This window comes from Mesoplodon mirus (genome assembly GCF_964341445.2).
Source record: "Mesoplodon mirus genome assembly, chromosome: 5".
Lineage (NCBI taxonomy): Eukaryota > Metazoa > Chordata > Mammalia > Artiodactyla > Ziphiidae > Mesoplodon > Mesoplodon mirus.
Window position 1 is genome coordinate 35023075 of NC_138980.1, and position 19128 is coordinate 35042202.

The window sequence follows — 19128 nt, forward strand, 5'->3', positions numbered from 1 at the left end:
GGGCACTGTGCCTCCTGATGCCAGACTCCCAGGCTGGGGAGACGGATGTGGGGCTCAGAACGTTCACTCCTGTGTGCGAACTTTCCAGTGTAAATATTTTCTAGTTTGTGGGTTGCGCAGCCGGTGGGTGTGGAGTTTGATCTTGTTGTGATTGGCCCCTCCTGCTGTCTCTTTGAGGCTTCCTCTTTGTCTTTAGATGTAGGGTAACTTTTTTGGTAGGTTCCGGTGGGTTTTGGTCAGTGGTTGTTCAGCAGTTAGTTGTGATTTTGGTATTTTCATGAGGGGGGCGAGCTCACGTCCTTCTACTCTGCCATCTTGTCTCCAAGCCCCGACTTCATAGAGTTTAATTGTCAAATATAGTGTCTCTAGAAAATGCATAAGCCATTGCAGGACCCACCTAAACCTACTAAAGTGGACATCCACGGAAGGACGGCCAGGCCAAGACCTGGCTGAATCCCTCACACCAGCCCCCGCTCAACATGACTCCCAGACAGGCCTCCTCTGTCGGGTGAGTGACAAGTGTGTGCCTCCCTGGGTCACTGTGTTTTAATTCTGTGTGCTTTCTTTGGAGTGCAAATGGCATTGTGTCAGTTTTCCGTTACTCAGTGCTGTTAGCTGCCCATGGGATGGCAGTCTGGTCACTTTTGCTAGTCTGTAGGGCCCTGTGATGGGGCTGCACCCTGTTCATTTCTTGATTCTACTGCTAGTAGCCACTTGGGTGGCCTCGAGGGTTTTCTGTTATGACATGTGCTTCTGAAAACTTTGGAAATCATATACACTTGGATGTCTCGGCTTCATCTTCTCCAAATTGCCCATATTACACACACCCCTGTTTCTCAGCCCCCAAACATTTTCTCCTCTGTTCTATGGTTGCCCTTTAGGAGGAGGATCAACCCTGCCCACCACCCAAGATGGGCTTGGTTGTCAGGATGATGCCACTTGTACCAAGAGGATCAGAAGACAGTTGGTGATCTGGGGAGATGGATGCAGCTGGACGCTCTTGCAGGTGGCCCGAGGAAGTGCTGGGGGGGCCTCCGTTGTGGCTGGGCGTTTATGAGGTTTCATCTTCCCACCCACAGGATACATGGCACTCGTGGGCCTCCGTATCCATTCACATAGACTGGGCCGGGCAGGGGAGAGGGTGGGGCTCTGAAAGTTCTTCCTAGTCAGACCACAGATCACATCACGAATGGATCCAGCCTCTTTATTGTAATTCACCTCCGATGTCTGCTTGATGACTGACACACCTCATCTCATCGAATATGAACGTGTCTGAGTGTGAAGTTTAGAAGCCTAGTGTCCAAGCAGTGTAATTAAGACAAGCAGACGTCGGAAGAGTGTTGGAATCCGCTTAATCCCAGGGCATTGGAGAGGGGCGGGAGACACACTGGGGGATTCCGGGCTTTGTTCTACTATTTCTGCTGTGCTTTTGTGCAGCCTTGCCAGGGCTGTCTCCCCACATGCAATGAAAGGCCCCTTCAGGGAAACTGCCCCTGCCCTGGCTGGTCAACGAATAGTCCTCAGCCAATCGGTCAGCAGCTCCATGGAAAGCATCTAAATACAAGCCATCTGCTGCATGTGGCTAGAGTATTTTGGGTATTTCCTGAGTGCCACCTGTGTTGTGGGTCCACAAGGCCATCGTCACGTGGGAGATGCCAGGGGCACTGGTTCACCTCTGTCCTGCTAGCACCAGTTCACTTCAGGAAGGAGGCCTCTGGAGGGGTGAGCCTGTGTGGTGCTGCATGCACAGCCCAAGGAATCCAGGCATCTGGTGCCAGCAGCCTGGTCTCAGGGCCTGGGAGGGCCTCGGCTCCAGCAGGGCCCAGGGAGTGGCCGTCGTGGTACGCCACTGCTCTGTAGCGGTAGGAGGGCTACCAGATGCCAATGGGCAGTTAACGGCGCATGGTAAATTGGGCCTGCCGGCCTACAGACCCCTGGACATGTGAGATGGTGGTGTGTTTGTTCCAGTGGACAAACCTACACTGACATGTCGCCATCACCCACAGTCCACAGTTGACTTTGCATATATGTTCTGTGGGTTTAGATGAAGATGCGTCCGCCTTTATAGTGTCCTACGAAACATGTTCACTGCCCTAAAAAATGCTCTGTGCGCCTCCTAGTCACCCCTCTCCCAACCCCGATCCCCGGCAACCACTGGTCCTTTTACTGCCATCTCCATAGTCTTGCCTTTTCAAATAAATTTAGAAAAATCTTTTGATATGCTGTGATTTTTCTTCTTTAAACCGTTGAAGTGATTTTTTTAAATTATTTTATTTATTTTTATTTTTGGCTGTGTTGGGTCTTAGTGGCAGCACGTGGGGGTTTCGTTGTGGCGTGTGAAATCTATCGTTGCAGCGCATAGGCTTCTCTTTAGTTGTGGCCCACGGGCTCTCTAGTTGTGGTGCACGGGCTCCAGAGTGCATGGGCTCTGTAGTTTGCAGCATGCTGGCTCTCTAATTGAGGTGCGCAGGGTCAGTAGTTGTGGCACGTGGGCTTAGTTGCCCTGTGGCATGTGGGATCTTAGTTCCCTCACCAGGGATCAAACCCACGTCCCCTGCATTGGAAGGTGGATTCTTAACCACTGGACCACCAAGGAAGTCCCCTGAAGTGATTTTTGAACGTTGAGCCAGCGTTGCATACCTGGGATAAACACCACTTGGTTATGGTGTATAATTCTTCTATATTATTGGATTCAGTTTGTTAATATTTTTTAAAAATATTTATTTATTTTGACTGCACTGGGTCTTAGTTGTGGCTTGTGGGATCTTCCTTTAGACCTGCAGGCTTCTCAGTTGCGGCGTGCAAACTCTTAGTTGCGGCATGTGGGATCTATTTCCCCAACCAGGGATCAAACCTGGGTCCCCCATGGAGTCTTACCCACTGGACTACCAGGGAAGTCCCCAGTTTGTTAATACTTTGGGATTTTTACATCACTGTTTATGAGAGAGACTGGTCTATAGTTTCCTTGTCATGTCTGTGTCTGGTTTTGTTATTAGGGAAATGCTTACCTCATAGAATGAGTTAGTGCACATTCCCTCTGCTTCTGTCCTCTGAAACTAATTGCAGAGAATTAATTTCTTCCTTAAATGTTTGGTAGAATTCACCAGTGAACCCATCTGGATCTGGTGTTTTCTGTTTTGGAAGGTTAGTAATTATATTATTTTTTACTTTACTTTTTTATCGAAGTATAGTTGATTTACAATAGTGTGTTAGTTTCAGGTGTACAGCACAGCGATTCAGTTTTATACACACACGCACACATACATATCTTTTTCAGATTCTTTACTCCTACAGGTTATTACAGAATACTGAGTATAGTTCCTTGTACTATACAGTAGGTCCTTGTGGGTTATCTATTTTATACATAGTAGTGGGTATATGTTAATCCCAACTTCCTAATATAGCCCTCTGTCCACGCCCCTTTCCCCTTTGGTAACCATAAGTTTGTTTCCTATGTCTGTGAGTCTCTTTCTATTTTGGAAATAAGTTCATTTGTATATTTTATTTTCTTTTACTTATTTATTGTTGTAGATTCTACACATAAGCGATATATGATATTTGTCTTTCTCTGTCTGGTTTACTTAGTATGACTATCTCTAGGTCCATCCATGTTGCTGCAAATGGCTTATTTCATTCCTTTTTATGGCTAAGTAATATTCCATTGTATGTGTAGCACATGTTCTTGATCCACTCATCTGTTGATGGACATTTAGGTTGCTTCCATGTCTTGGCTGTTGTAAATAGTGCTGCTGTGAACATTGGGATGTATGTATCTATTTGAATTACAGTTTTGTCCAGATATATGCCCAGTAGTGGGATTGCTGGATCATTTGGTAATTCTGTTTTTAGTTTTTTACGGACCCTCCATACTGTTTTCCATAGTGGCTGCACCAATTTACATTGCCACCAACAGTGTAGCAAGGTTCCTGGAAGGTTACTGATTGTTCATTCAGTTTCTTTCATAGATATAGGACTATTCAGATTATCTGTTTCTTCTTGTGTTGAGCTCTTGCAGCCTGTGTCTTTCAAGGAATAGGGCCGTTCCATCAAGGTTATTAAACTTGTGGGTATAGTTATTCATAGTATTCCATTATTACCCTTTCAACATCCATAAGAGGTGTAATGATATCCCTTAGTTCTTTGCTGATAATAATAATTTCTGTCTTCTCTAATTTTTCCCTAGTTAGTGTATGATTTTATTGATCTTTTCAGAGAGCCAGCTTTTGGTTCAGTTGATGTTCTCTACCAATTTCCTGTTTTAAATTTTATTGACTTCTCCAAATTTTAGTATTTTTTTCTTCTGATTACTTTACATTTAATTTGCCCTTTTTCTAGTTTCTTAAGGTAGAGGTTTCGATTTTTGATTTTTGATCTTGCTTCTTTTTAAATATATCCTTTCAGCACTTTCTCTCTCTAAGCATTGCTTTCACTGCATCGCTCACATTTTTAAAAACCTTATTTATTTTACTTTTGGCTGCATTGGGTCTTCATTGTTTCGTGCGGGCTTTCTCTAGTTGAGGCGAGCAGTGGCTGCTCTTTGTTGCGGTGCACGGGCTTCTTATTGCAGTGGCTTCTCTTGTAGCAGAGCACGGGCTCCAGGCATGTGGGCTTCAGTAGTTGTGCCTCACGGGCTCTAGAGCTCAGGCTCAGTAGTTGTGGTGCACAGGCTTTGTTGCTCTGTGGCATCCGGGATCCTAGGTCCTTGACCAGGGATCAAACCTGTGTCTGCTGCTTTGGAAGGAAGATTCTTAACTACTGCACCACCAGGGAAGTCCCCCATCTTATATCTATGTCCATGTATCCACACATCCAGAACCTTCCAAGCTTTTGTACAGATCTCCCATTCTAGCTGGTGTCTTCTTCCTGTCTCTTCTGCCTGAAAGACTTCCTTTCCCTTTTCTGGTAGTGCCAGTTTGCTGGGGATGGATTCTTTCAGCATTTGTGTGTCTGACTCAGTTTCCATAGTGTAGAAAGGTGCTTCCTCTTAGTATAGACATTTTCTGTGACATACAATTTTGCTCTGAGCATTTTCAATATGTTACTGCAATGTATTTGCACTGGCATTATTTCCAGTGAGAACTCATGTGTCAACCTTATGTTTGTTCATCTGTGTATTATGTGTTGTTTTTCTCTGGGTGCTTGAAGATATTCTCTTCATCTCTGGTCTTTGTTTTGTTTTGCCTCACTGCCTGGCTTGTGGGATCTTAGTTCCCTGACCAGGGATGGAACCCAGGCCCTGGGCAGTGAAAGCATGGGGTCCTAACCACTGTACAGCTGGGGAATTCCCTCATCTCTGGTTTTGAGAAATACAATTATGACAAGGCTTGGTGTAGATTTGTTTCCTGTGCTTGGTGATAGTCAACCTTCTTAGATCTGGGCTTTATATTTTTCATTCCCTTGGAAAAATTCTCAGCAATAATTTTGATTATTATAGCTAGAAGATTTTCTTCTAGCTTCCTTCTCTCATTTGGGAATCCAACTACATTTTTAGTTGGTAGGGGTCCTTTCAAAGCTCACAGATGCTCTCTACATTTTTTGATACTTTATTGCAGAGTTCACATCTTTGCAGTAAAGACCCATCCTGATGTTCACATCTCTTTTTTCTCCAGTATTGTATCTGCTTTTAATGCCATGCAGTGTGTGTGTGTGTGTGTATAGTTCTAATTTATTTTATTCAGTTATTTTTGGCTGCTTTGGTTCTTGTTGCTGCACGCGGACTTTCTCTAGTTGTGGCGAGCAGGGGCTACCCTTTGTTGCAGTGCACAGGCTTCTCATTGCGGTGGCTTCTCTTGTTGCAGAGCACAGGCTCTAGGCATGCAGGCTCAGTAGTTGTGGCACGTGGGCTTCAGTAGTTGTGGCACGCAGGCTCAGTAATAGTGGCTCGCGGGCTCTAGAGTGCAGGCTCAGTAGTTGTGGCGTACGGGCTTAGTTGCTCCGTGGCATGTGGGATCTTCCCGGACCAGGGCTCGAACCCGGTCCCCTGCATTGGCAGGTGGATTCTTAACCACTGTGCCACGAGGGAAGTCCCTCCATTCAGTATATTTTTCACGTAAGATGTTGTAGTTTCCGTGTCCTGAAGTTTGATTTGGGTCTTTTAAAATAATATCTCCATTTCTCTATTTAAGATTTTTGTCATATAGAACAGGGGTCCCCAACACACACCCCCGGGCCTGTTAGGAACCAGGCCGCACAGCAGGAGGTGAGTGGTGGGCAAGCAAGCGAAGCGTCATCTGTCCGTCCCCATTGCTCACATTGCCGCCTGAACCCTCCCCCCTCCCACCCTCCATGGAAAAATTGTCTTCCACAAAACCAGTCCCCGGTGCCAAAAAGGTTGGGGATCACTGATATAGAAGACAATTATAAAAGTTCCTTCTCTAATGTTAACATGGTGTCAGTGCTGGGGTGTTTCAATAGATTGATTTCTCTCATCATCATGAGTCTTGCATTTCAACCTTTTAAAAATTTTATTTATTTTTTGGCCACACCTCAAGGCAAGTGAGATCGTAGTTCCCCGATCAGGGATGCAAACCACGCCCCCTGCAGTAGAAGTGCGGAGTCTTAACCACTGGACCGCCAGGGAAGTCCCTACGTTTCAGCTTTTTCAAATGCCTTATATTAGATCAGATGGCGCACATTATGAAGTTTACCTTGACGGGTGTTTGGTATTTTCATATTCCTGTCAATATTCGATGGACCTGAATTCATAGAAGCCTGTTGTTTACCTCTTTTGGGCCTTGGGTTCCGTGTCAAGAGCTTTGCACTTCTCCCTCACAGTTAATTTGCACAAAACTTCACACTTAAGTCCAAACTGAAAATTCTCCAAAATAATATTCCAATTGGAAAAGTAGGCCTGTGTTCTTTTTTATTTTTTAATTTATTATTTTTTATTTTATTTATTTTTGGCTGCATTGAGTCTTTGTTGCTGTGCACAGAGTTTGTCTAGTCATGGCGAGCGGGGGCTACTCTTCGTTGCGGTGCACGGTAGGCCTGTGTTCTCTTAATGGCCTAGTGTTCTTCCAGAAAGATGGCCAGTGAAGATTACTGGTGGCCGTTCTGATTTCCCTCTGGGTTTCTGACAGTTTGGAAGGTGCATTAAAAAGAATACCACCTCCCCAGCCCTTCAGTGTTTTCCCATTGTTAACCACATCTGTAGATCTGATGCTTGTCTCATGTGCTGAGAGCTGTGTTGGGCAAGGAAAAGGGAGATAAAATAGTTGTTGTCATTTGAAATGGGTGATCTTGACGCAGACATGGTTCATTTCTAGAGCATGTCTGTCATTTCTTCATAGTACACACAGGGACGAAATAAACCAGGAATGGTCACAGTCTAACTGCTGGGGAAATAAGTTCAAGATGTCAGAGGTGCTTGGGGAATTCCCTGGCAGTCCAGTGCTTAAGACTCCATGCTTCCACTTTAGGGGGCGTGGGTTCAATCTGTGGTCAGGGAACTAGGATCTTGCATGCTGCTGTGGCTTGGCAAAAAAAGAAAAAAAAAAAGATGTCACAGGTGCTGTTAGATCTACGGGATGTGATGAGAGCAGTGAACAAGAGGACTCTGGATAGAGTGGAAAGGTCCAACTCCTAAGGATTAGGTTTGAAGCTGGGGGACGACAGAGCCTTGGGTGAACATAGTATGACTGAGTCCAGTTCCCCTGGGCTGTGAGCTGCACCAGCCTTCCTGCTCACACTGGAGGACGTGGGTTTGTGGCTCTAAAATATGTGTTCTGTTTCAGGACTCAGTGGTCTTTGAGGATGTGGCTGTGGACTCCACCTGGGCAGAGTGGGCTTTGCTAAGTCCTGTTCAGAGGAACTCTACAGAGGTGTGATGCTTCGAATCTTCAGGAACTTGGCCTCAGCAGGTAGGGGTGGCATCATTCCTTCACTTGTCCTTTTAGAGAACAACCTATCTTACTCTGTTGACCTTGTTCCAAGATTTGGGCTGAGAAACGGGCACACGTTAGCAAACACACAGACGTGGTCACAGGCCTCATGGAGTCTTGAGACTAATGAACAGCTTTACTTTGAAAACAAAGATCTTCTTAAACATCTTTTAAGATGTTTTAAGCTGACTTTTTAAAAAAATATTTATTTGGCTGCACCGGGTCTTAGTTGCGGCATGTGGGATCTTCATTGCCATGTGCGAGATCTTCCTTGCAGCATGCGGTTATCTAGTTCCCCAACGAGGGATCGAACCCAGGCCCCCCCTGCATTGGGAGCGTGGAGCCTTAACCACTGGACCACCAGGGAAGTCCCTAAGCTGACTTTTTATTTCCATCTTGAGGCTCTTTTTTTTTTTTTTTTTTTTTTTTCGGTACACGGACCTCTCACTGTTGCGGCCTCTCCTGTTGCGGAGCACAGGCTCCGGATGCGCAGGCTCAGCGGCCATGGCTCACGGGCCCAGCCGCTCCGCGGCATGTGGGATCTTCCCGGACCGGGGCACGAACCCGTGTCCCCTGCATCGGCAGGCAGACTCTCAACCACTGCGCCACCAGGGAAGCCCCATCTTGAGGCTCTTTAAACTGATAAGCGAACACAGTTTTCAAATATTGGGTTGGGGCACCCTTATCTGAGGAATACTATGCTTAAAACACACTGCAGCATCAGAAACATAAACAGTCACAAATATTGGGTAATGTGTAGTTATAATAATCGTGAAAAACTATCAGTCCTTACATCATGAATGATTATGAATTTTTAAAAATATTTATTTATTTTTGGCTGTGTTGGATCTTTGTTGCGGTGCGCAGGCTTCTCATTGCAGTGGCTTCTCGTGTTGCGGAGCACGGGCTCTAGGCGCACGTGCTTCACTAGTTGTGGCTCGCGGGCTCAGTAGTTGTGGCGCAGGGCTCCGTAGTTATGGCATGCGGGCTCTAGAGCAGAGGCTCAGTAGTTGTGGCGCATGGGCTCAGTTGCTCTGCGGCATGTGGGATCTTCCCAGACCAGGGCTGGAACCCGTGTCCCCTGCATTGGCAGGCGGATGCTTAACCCCTGCGCCACCAGGGAAGCCCAATTATGAATTGTTAATGTGCTTCGTCCATATGTGGAACAACAGTGATGTAGATGATCAGTGGGGAGAAACCAAAGCGAGACTACAATAGGTTTGGACACTATTTTTGTGTTTTTAGACATGACTATACAGTGGCCATATGGTGTTCTCCATCCCCATCAGAGCGATGGTGTGGTTTTATGCTCCACGGATTGTTTAACAGAACCTGCCCACTGTTCCGTGAGTGCCAGCAGTATGTGCCAGGTCAACTGTTGGGCTGTCAGGCAGCTGTCTTTTGTCAGCCCCTTCTCTTGTCCACAAGCAGATGAAGTCCAGCTTCAAGACCCTACTGTATGGTACCCAGAACTTTATTACAGACTTTGTAATCTGGATGTTTTCCAGAGAATGTCTGTACTTGGAATAGGATTAGTCTCGCCTGCCTTTTTTTTTTTTTTTGATGCAAAATGATCAGATGAATCCTCTGATGCGACAATGGCTGTGCAGTTTTATTTATTTTTCTTGCGGTACGCGGGCCTCTCACTGTTGCAGCCTCTCCCGTTGCGGAGCACAGGCTCCGGACGCGCAGGCTCAGCAGCCATGGCTCACAGGCCCAGCCGCTCCGTGGCATGTGGGATCTTCTCGGACTGGGGCATGAACCCGTGTCCCCTGCATCGGCAGGCAGACTCTCAACCACTGTGCCACCAGGGAAGCCCTGCATTTATTTTTTTAAAATATTTATTTGGGGGCTTCCCTGGTGGCGCAGTGGTTGAGGATCTGCCTGCCAATGCAGGGGACATGGGTTCGAGCCCTGGTCTGGGAAGATCCCACATGCTGCAGAGCGACTGGGCCCGTGAGCCACAACTACTGAGCCTGCGCATCTGGAGCCTGTGCTCCGCAACAGGAGAGGCCGCGACAGTGAGAGGCCCGCGCACCACGATGAAGAGTGGCCCCCGCTCGCCGCAACTAGAGAAAGCCCTCACACAGAAACGAAGACCCAACACAGCTAAAAATAAATAAATAAATAAAATTAAAAAAAAAATATTTATTTGGCTGCACTGGATCTTAGTTGCAGCACATGGGATCTTTAGTTGCGGCATGTGGGCTTTCATTTGTTCCGTGCTAGATCTAGTTCTCTGATCAGGGATCGAACCCGGGCCCCCTGCACTGGGAGTGTGGAGTCTTAACCACTGGACCACCAGGGAAGTCCCTCTAGTTTTGATGGGTGTTAGCATGGTATGTCTTTCTCCATCCATTTTCTGTTATTCGCATCTTTATATTTAAAGTGAGTTTCTTGTAGACAACCTATGGTTGGGTCTTGTTTCCTTGATCCACTCTGACAATCTCTGTGGTAAGCTCCACAGGGGTCTTACGTAAGGGGTGCACAAGGGGAAGCAGGGGAGACTGTTGATCACGAGGGCCACTGGTGAAGTCATATGAGGAACTTATGTTTGTTCATGACTCTGGGGGCTGCCGTCAAGTGCATGCACTCATGCAAGGGGCTAGTGTCAATTCAAGGACCCTGAAGGCTGCTTGGCCCAACAGAATGGATGCCAAAGCAGCGGTACCATGGAGCAGCTGGGCTAAACCCTCGATGATCCATCCTGTGATGCCTCGGAATGAGAAATAGCAATCCTCTGAGTAGCAGATATGTCCAAGGACATAGATACTGAGGCCACTGTAGCACACATTTAACCAGGGCAACAGTGATGAAGCCTGTGACGAAGACTCCATAGAGTTTGAAACCCTTTTCTCAGCCACTGCTCCTCCAGTGGATGGCAAGACCCACGGGAACAAATCAGGGACCTCAGGAGTGTGGAGTTGAAATACTTTAGTTCCATTCTGCATGACCTGTATGTCTTAAGACGTCTTCTGGAGGTTGGTTGGCCTATGCTGCCTTGAGTAGTTAGGGTTCCTACAGCAAGAGGTGCCCTGCAAGGAAGAGGCTCACTTGGTTAATCATCAGTGTTTGTGCTTGTGAGTCATGCTGTTGCTGCATCAGACTCTGAGCACGGTGCGGCGTCTGCATGTGGTTGTTTAGGGTCGTTGGTCATCGCCGGGTGGCTTTTTTTCTTTTAATTAATTTATTTTGGCTGCGTTGGGGCTTCGTTGCTGCGCGCGGGCTCTTTGTAGTTGCAGCGAGACGGGCCTACTCTTTGTTGTGGTGCGCGGGCTTCTCATTGTTGTGGCTTCTTGTTGAGGAGCACGGGCTCTAGACGCGTGGGCTTCAGTAGTTTGGCACTCAGGCTCAGTCGTTGTGGCACACGGCCTTAGTTGCTCCACGGCATGTGGGATCTTCTCGGACCAGGGCTCGAACCCCTGTCCCCTGTATTGGCAGGTGGATTTTTAACCACTGCACCACCAGGGAATTCCCTGCTGGGTGGCTTTTAATATTTGATGTTATTCCTATGCCCCCCAGCCCACTGGTGATGGCCAGTCCCAACAGGACAGGGACAGGAATGGCCCTTTCTGTATGTGAGCAGGACAGCTCTAGTGGAGAAGTGTCAGAAGAGTGAAGGGTGCCGGGATCTTAAAAGTAACAGTATTGTAACCATAGGGGTTATCTCTGTGGATATGCTGCAGACTGGGCAGGGTCCAGCGGGCTTGCTCCTGACTGCTCGGGGCAGGTCCAAAGCAGAATCTGAATGAGGTGTTAGCTGTCATTTGGGGGCAGTGAGTGTACAGGGTGAGGGGCAGTCTTTGTGCCTGCATACAGTTAGTAGCCTTTAGAAAGTACCACCACGGGGTTCCCTCGTGGCGCAGTGGTTGAGAGCCCGCCTGCCAATGCAGGGGATGTGGGTTGGTGCCCCGGTCTGGGAACATCCCACATGCCATGGAGCGGCTGGGCCCGTGAGCCATGGTCACTGAGCCTGCGCGTCTGGAGCCTGTGCTCCGCCACGGGAGAGGCCACAACAGTGAGAGGCCCGCGTACTGCAAAAAAAAAAAAAGAAAAGAAAGTACCACCACGAGGTGTGGGTGGTTAGTTATTCTGGTTATCCTGATGCTTACCCTCAGGGTGCCCCGTATGGGGTCCTGATTACGGGTTTTGTTTAGCCTGACTGAGGCTCAAGGTATTTTGGAGGGAATTAGCACACAGCTGATCACTGTGAGGCACTGCAGGTTAGTGACCTGGGGATGTAGGTCTGGCCCGCGTAGAGACAGAGACAGCGTTGTTTTGCTTGTAAGGCCGAGGCTGCTGTCAGAGGATTGCACAAATACATTTGTCCTGGCAGGTGTGGCCTACTTGGTCGTTGTGTTGGAGGGGATTCTGGCGTATGTCGGGGAGCAGCTAGTGCCTTCGCTGTGGGTACAAAGGAGGGCAGCAGCTTTGAGTACGGAAGGTGGTGGTGGGAATAATGTGGGAGTCGGATCTGTTGTGGGCACATCGGGTGGGGAGCAAACGCTGTCATCAGCGCATCAGCCAGCACACACGGCGGCAAGAGGCCCCTGATCAGAGGCTCTAGGTAGGTCAAGGTAGGACCGTTGGGAGGAGGTGCCCCCCGTGGCTGATGGGGGTTAGAGTACACGGCTTGACTTGTCATGAAGGCCAAATGACGTTACTGGTGCCATGCAGTTGGCAGGGGACCTACTGTTTGTTTTTTGTTTGTTTGTTTTTTGCTTTTTTTTCTTACTGGGGTAGAGTTGTTTTACAATGTTGTGTTAGTTTCTACTGTACAGCAAAGTGGAGTTCCCTGTGCTGTACAGCAGGTTCTTATCAGTTACCTATTTTCTATACAGTAGTGCCTAGTAAGTATTGTGAGTGCAGCAAGGAATTAGCGATTTCACGAGAACAGTCTTCTAGAGGGCCCTCAGCGTCCATCACCTGGAGGCAGTGGTGCAGCTTGACCTTCAGGTTGACCATCACCAGTCTCTTCCCTGCTGATGTGAAGGCAGTCTGGGAGGGGAAGGTCCCACTGTCCCACGAGCTCGGGGAGCACGATTTCCCTCGTAATTCTCTTGGGTTGAGACGTCACCCACCGAGACATTGGTGTGCTTGGGGTGGCCTTCCCAGGTGGAGACCCGTGAAGGGCAGAGTGGCTAAGAGGTGTTAAGTTCCGAGCAGATCTGCTGGAGGCCTGGGCAGGGCACAACTACAAGCACAGGCTCTGCTGGTGGTTGAGCGGATCAGTAAGCTCCATCAGAGCAGTAGGGGTGCATCTTGGGAAGGGCGTGCCGTGTCCAAGACCGAGCCTTGTGGGGATCCCATCCATGACGCACACAGATTCCGGACACACTGGTGGGCTAATTGTAGGCACACATTGTGGCCTACAGCTTCAGGATCCAGAGTTCACCCTATGAAACCACGGTAGGATCATGACAGCCCCAAACTGCCAGCCATCTGGGTCTGATTCGGTTAACACTGGGAAGGCCGTTTTGCCTGGGGTATATAACTTGAGGTTTTGTAAAAGGAGGGAGATACTTGTTTCAGCATCGTTTCTACTGGCACCATGTAACGTGGAGAGAGGTGAGCTCTGGTTAGAATCCACACCCAGTCGTGTGCCAGCTGAAGCTCTTCTCACAGGGCCTGCCTGCACTGGCACTCAGCCGTCCCGTGACCTAGTCATGCACTTGGCTGATGTGTTCCTGCACAGCTCCTGGGGCAGCACTAGGCTCCAGGGGTCCACGAGCAACCCTGCTATCCAGGCTGTACACATTAAGAGCCACAACCAAGGAGACTCAGATGTGCAGCTGGCTTGCTGGGGCCTCCTTTGAGTTGAGAAGTGTGGATACTGTGTTTAGCTGCTTTGGGGCAAGAGGCTGTTTGTCTCTTGGTCTAAAGTCGGGTAGGGACCTGGCCCACTTCTGCTGATAGTGACACTGGATCCCGGGTTTCCCCCGTGGATTTCATTTCCTAACGACACCAGCATCCACTAGGTGGGGAGCCTCGTTGTCTTTTCTCTGAGATCCACGTGCGTTGCACTAGTGGGCCCTGCAGCTATAACTTCAATCTCCTGCAAAACCTTTGATGAATATGGTTTAACAAACCAGCTGTTCAGAAAGTGAGGTGAAGCCAGTGGCCTTAAGATTTGCGGCTAGTCCTGGGCCATCATGTGGGCCAATAAAATCTGTATAATCATGATCTCTAAGCCGTTGGGTAGAGGCTTGTCTCCTTGGGGGCTTTCTCTCTATATCACGTTGCACAACCAGCCCTTGATTGACCTGATTAGGTGCGTGGAAGATGGTGAGATGGTGGGCAAGGGGAGCATTCGTCTGCTGAGCAGATGTGAACGACGCCTGACGTCAGAGGGCTGAGGGTTCCCTTTACGTGCTCACAGAGAGTCGTCCGTGGAGAAGACTGGCAGCTGGTGCGTGTATGGTGGGGTGTGGAGATCTGAGGGCTGGGGGTCAGGCAGTGTTAGAGCTTGTGGTAATGTTTTTTTGTCCATTTTGGGGACCACCTTTGTTTAAAAGCTTGGGGGGGCCTGCCTTTGAGTAGACCATGGTATCTCTCTTTAAGTTTAGCCACTTGGGGCTGCTAAGTTAGTTGGAAATTTTACAAGAGTCCATGTGCCAGAGCCCATGACCGAACAGACTGGGAGGTGAAATGGGTACCTTGATCTGAATCCATGATGCCTGGTGGGCCGTAAGGGTTGGGCACATACCTGGTCAAGAAGGAGATTACAGCATTTCTGGAGGGAGTGGCAGAAGTCCAGGGGAGGAATCAATGACAGTGGTTGAATACCCACTACCTCTAGCAGAGGGCGGCAGTGGCCTGATAAAATCAATTTCTCACCGGAAGTAGGGTCTGTCAGCCCGGGGTGTATGCACGTGCTTACCTGGGGGGCTTCCAGAGTTTTGTTTGAGAGCAGAGGGGGCAACTATCTACCACCACTTAGGCTGGAGCCAAGGCAAGGGGCCTGTATACCACACCAGTGAGCACTGCCACTTCCCTGTGGACCCAGTGTTAGCAGGTATGCATCTCTGGAGGAGTAGCTGTGTCTGGACCTGTGTCATACTGTGAGAGGTGGCTTACGTTGGGCTCTGGAACAGGTGAGTATCTCCTTGTGGTGTTGGCATGTGTAGGCAGAGCCACAAGTATCCATAATCGGCGTGTGTGTTGCCATCTCTTTCCAAGTGGAGGTGCCCCAAGGAGGCCATTGTCCAGACCAGACTGTGAGCCCACTGGCTACTGCTCGGGAGTCAGTGAAAATCTGTGTCCTTGGGAGCCTGAGGGCCAGTGGTAGAACCAGGCACACCACCATCAACTCTGCCAGGCAAGCCCTCCTAGACGGGGGATATGCCACTAGCAGGAAAGCACAGCACAGCTTTCCAGCAGGCGGCCTTGTGTACAGTGGAGAACACCAGCTCCCTTCCCATGTCAGACAGTTGGTCCCAAGGGGCTTCACAGCTGTTAGGCCGACACTAACTGTATCTTCATGTCAGAGGGCAAGGGGCTGAGCATGGGGGAAGCCACATCCTCCTGTATTCTGGAAAGGCCCTTGACATCAAGTATAGCCCTTTCCTGAAGGTGTAATTTCCATTTCAGTAGTGAGGCCTGCTGACGAAAAATCAAATAACAGTCAAGCTAAGAAAAAAGAAAAGAATTTTATTCAAGTCAAACTGAGGATTATAACCCAGGAAACATTCTCAGAAAGTCTGAAAACTGCTCCATTGATCAGGAGTCAGAGATGCAGTTTTATACATTTTTGAGACAAATTATGTCTCATATTGACAGATCAGCACTGTGTACATAGTTCAGTCAACAAGTTGGGTTTTTTTCCCCTTAATATTGCATGTACAGACAAGCCTTTGGTCAGTGCGACCCCCATGTACCCTTGTATGAGATGAAAAAGAAATATATTAGTCATAGAATTACAATATTGAAATGCAGGCGTCTAAAGAAAAGGGTCATCTTTTTCTCAAAGACTGATTTCATCCTGCTGCTTTGAGGAGGTCCGGTTAATGTATCATATAGATATGCACATTGAACACTGGGAAAAGCTTGCCACAAAGGGAGCATGTCATTTGTTTTTTTGTTTTCTTTCTTAGTTGATTGTCCTGCCACAGAATATTTATGATTTCCCTCATCATCTTCCCCCTTTTGATCATAAATCTTTTGATAGAAAGCATTAGATGATCAACTATTTGGTCCCGAGGTGGTTGCTTACCTGCCTCCAATTCATCATGTCCCTCCATGCTGGGTCTTGAGAGCCCGGTCCTTTTTTTTGCCTTTTGCAGGGGGAATGCACTAGTAGGATGCTTGGCAAGGACTGGTAGCCAATTCTAAGGTGTCCTATAGGACTTAGGCCAATTGTACTTTATGTGCATTGTGTATGTCCATTACCTTATACAGAACTATAGAAATGATCAGCAGTTTCAACTTGTTTAAGCATCATTATATATTTTACCAAAGTAATTTAATGCAGTAATCATAGAAATATATTGATGAAGGCAAGTTTTATAGATTATACATTTGATCAGTCATCTCAGTTTGTTGTACAATCATTGTATGTGTGCTTTTGCTTAGAACAAGCAGTGATACATGTTATGAGTAATTTGATAGCCAGGAAGGGAAATGGATGGTAGTGCATATAATGAAAATAACAATTGTCTGTAAAGCAAAGCGGAAAACGTTGCCTAGTCCTGAGGGTAGCTGACTAAAAAGGTCACTTAAAGCAGGGGTCCCCAACCCTTGGCACGCGGACCACTACCAGTCCTCGGCCTGTTAGGAATCGGGCCGCTCAGCAGGAGGTGAGCGGCAGGCAGGCGAGCGAAGCTTCATCTCCTGCTCCCCATCACTCACGTCACTGCCTGAACCATACCTGCCTGCCCCCGCCCCGGTCCATGGAAAAACTGTCTTCCATGAAACTGGTTCCTGGTGCCAAAAAGATTGGGGACCACTGACTTAAAGGATCACTTTCTTACATCTTGTAACCATTTTGCTCTTCGGAAAATTTTTTCCGGGTGTGTCTCAACCTCTCTGGAGGTGTTAACATAAGTGTAACCCGTGTGACCAATAGCACAAAACGCCTCCTTGTTTGGGCAGTAGGAGATCTAAGGCAATTCTGTTATCTAACACAACTTGGGCTGAGGAATCAAAGGATTTCTGCTGTGCTGCAGTGCTTTTTGCAGTTTCTTCAACCATTTGACTAATGGTGGCTGATAGGTTTCTAAGCGTACCCCTGTTTACATATACTCCTGCGCTAGGAACCAAGATTCCAAAAAGACTTTGCCACCAGGTTTCTTTGGTATCCTCCTCGCATGGATCTCCTGACTCTGTAATGGGGAGAAAAAGGAGGTCCCATCTGTCTCTTTCTGGATAGACAATGGGGTAACATAACGTCCCGATCAAATAAACCTTCTACTTGCCAGCTCTTCAGACATGTATGTGAATACCCTTGGGAAGGTGGGTCAGTTCCAATACCATATATGAAGACAAAACCTGGGGGAGCACAAGTGACTCCACCTAGAGCGCTTTTGTTGATGGCTTCGTTAACTGGAAGTTCCCTTAACACAGTATTTAAACCGTGGGCCATTTCTTCTGCAGACTTTCCAAAAGCTATCGGTATGATATTGGAGGTGGGGGAGTTGCTGGCATACGTGACTCGTATTTTTCTCTAAGACATCTGTTAATTAAGTACAGGACATGGGGACTTCCCCAGCGGTCCAGTGGTTACGACTCCGCGCTTCCACTGCAGGGGGCTCAGGTCTGATCCCTGGTCGGGGAACTAAGATCCCGCATGCCGTGCGGCACAGCCAAAAAACAGTAAGGGATAGAGTGAGGGGGGCCGGGGGTGAGTTGTGTGCCGTCTCTAAGAAACGAAGATAGTGTCAGTCAAGGGACGGACATATTAGTGTTTTGGAGAATTTGAACCTGAAAACTTAAAACTTAGGCCAGAGGGAGGTGTGTCTGAGTAAGTGGTATAACATTAGGAACATCTGAAAAGTCAGTGACGGGAATTACAAGGGGTTTAATCGGCCTCGTACTGACGGAGCAATCTGATGACAAATCCAACAATCAGTTAACCTCCCCCAGTACGTATACTTTGTGATAGTTTTACTAAAGAGTTTTCTTTCCACCCTAAACATTGGCCTAAGAACATAGCTAGAAATAGAACAATAACTTTCAATTTTTCTATTTTTTGGCTGTACCGTGCGGCATGCAGGATCTTAGTTCCCTGATCAGGGATGGAACCCATGCCTCCTGCAGGGAAAGCGGGGTGTCTTAATCACTGGACCGCCAGGGAAGTCCCATAACTTTCAATTTTGATAGAGAGGAAGACATTTTGATGGAGAGAGGCAGTTTCTTACAGGTCTGGTCTGGACTCTTGGGTTAGCTGTCTACCACTGTTGTCGTGTTCTTCTCATCCTGGTTTGATGGAGCCTCTCTTAGTGGAAGTGGGGTGTCAGAAATAGGAGTTGCAGTCCATTCAGCAGGGGAGGCCCTTTTGAGGTGAGAGATGTGACGCCAAGAGATTAGTCCTTGGGCTTCCCTGGTGGCGCAGTGGTTGAGAGTCCGCCTGCTGATGCAGGGGACATGGGTTCGTGTCCCGGTCCGGGGGGATCCCACATGCCACAGAGCAGCTGGGCCCGTGAGCCATGGCCGCTGAGCCTGCGCGTCCGGAGCCTGTGCTCCGCAACGGGAGAGGCCGCAACAGTGAGAGGCCCGCGTACTGCAAAAAAAAAAAAAAAGAGAGAGAGAGATTAGTCCTTTAAGTTTTGCCCCACAGGGATTTGTTAAGAGTAGCTGGTATGGTCCTTTCCAATGTGGTTGTAAGGAGTCCTTTTTTTTGACGTCTTTTCCAATAGACGACATCTCCAGGCTGTAACCCGTGACCCTTAATAAGGTCTTCGTCTCCCAGGAGCTCACTGTGGAAGGAATCAGTTACTAATTTTTCATTTTCTTTAAGCACTTTGATGAGTCCCTAACAGTAATGTAGAATGTGACCTTTAAGCAGTGCTGGTTCATAGGTACCTTCATCTAAAGGCATAGGTCGCTGCCCAGTAATTATTTCAAAGAGAGACAACTGATGTTTACCAAAGCGGGTAGAACTAAGGTTGAGGAGTTACCAAGGGAAGAGCTTTTGGCCATGGAAGATGAAAAGCCTCTGAAAATTTAGCCACTTGTGTTTTAATAGTGCTCTTGGTCCTTTCTACTACCACTGAGGATTGAGGTCATAGGTGCAGTGAAAATGTTGCATTAG

General features: G+C 47.9%; 2 long non-coding RNA genes across 7 annotated transcripts in view; one reads left to right on the forward strand and one right to left on the reverse strand.

The window, feature by feature from the left end:
- Positions 1-19128, forward strand: part of LOC309805744 — a 43359-nt gene that overhangs the window by 13511 nt on the left and 10720 nt on the right. For all 4 annotated transcript variants that reach the window (XR_014294297.1, XR_014294298.1, XR_014294299.1 and 1 more), the window contains one exon: positions 7734-7859. This is a non-coding gene — a long non-coding RNA (uncharacterized lncRNA). The remainder of the gene's footprint in view (positions 1-7733; positions 7860-19128) is intronic.
- LOC309805742 overlaps positions 15511-19128 on the reverse strand; it is a 33871-nt gene continuing 30253 nt past the window's right edge. For all 3 annotated transcript variants that reach the window (XR_014294294.1, XR_014294295.1, XR_014294296.1), the window contains one exon: positions 15511-18597. This is a non-coding gene — a long non-coding RNA (uncharacterized lncRNA). The remainder of the gene's footprint in view (positions 18598-19128) is intronic.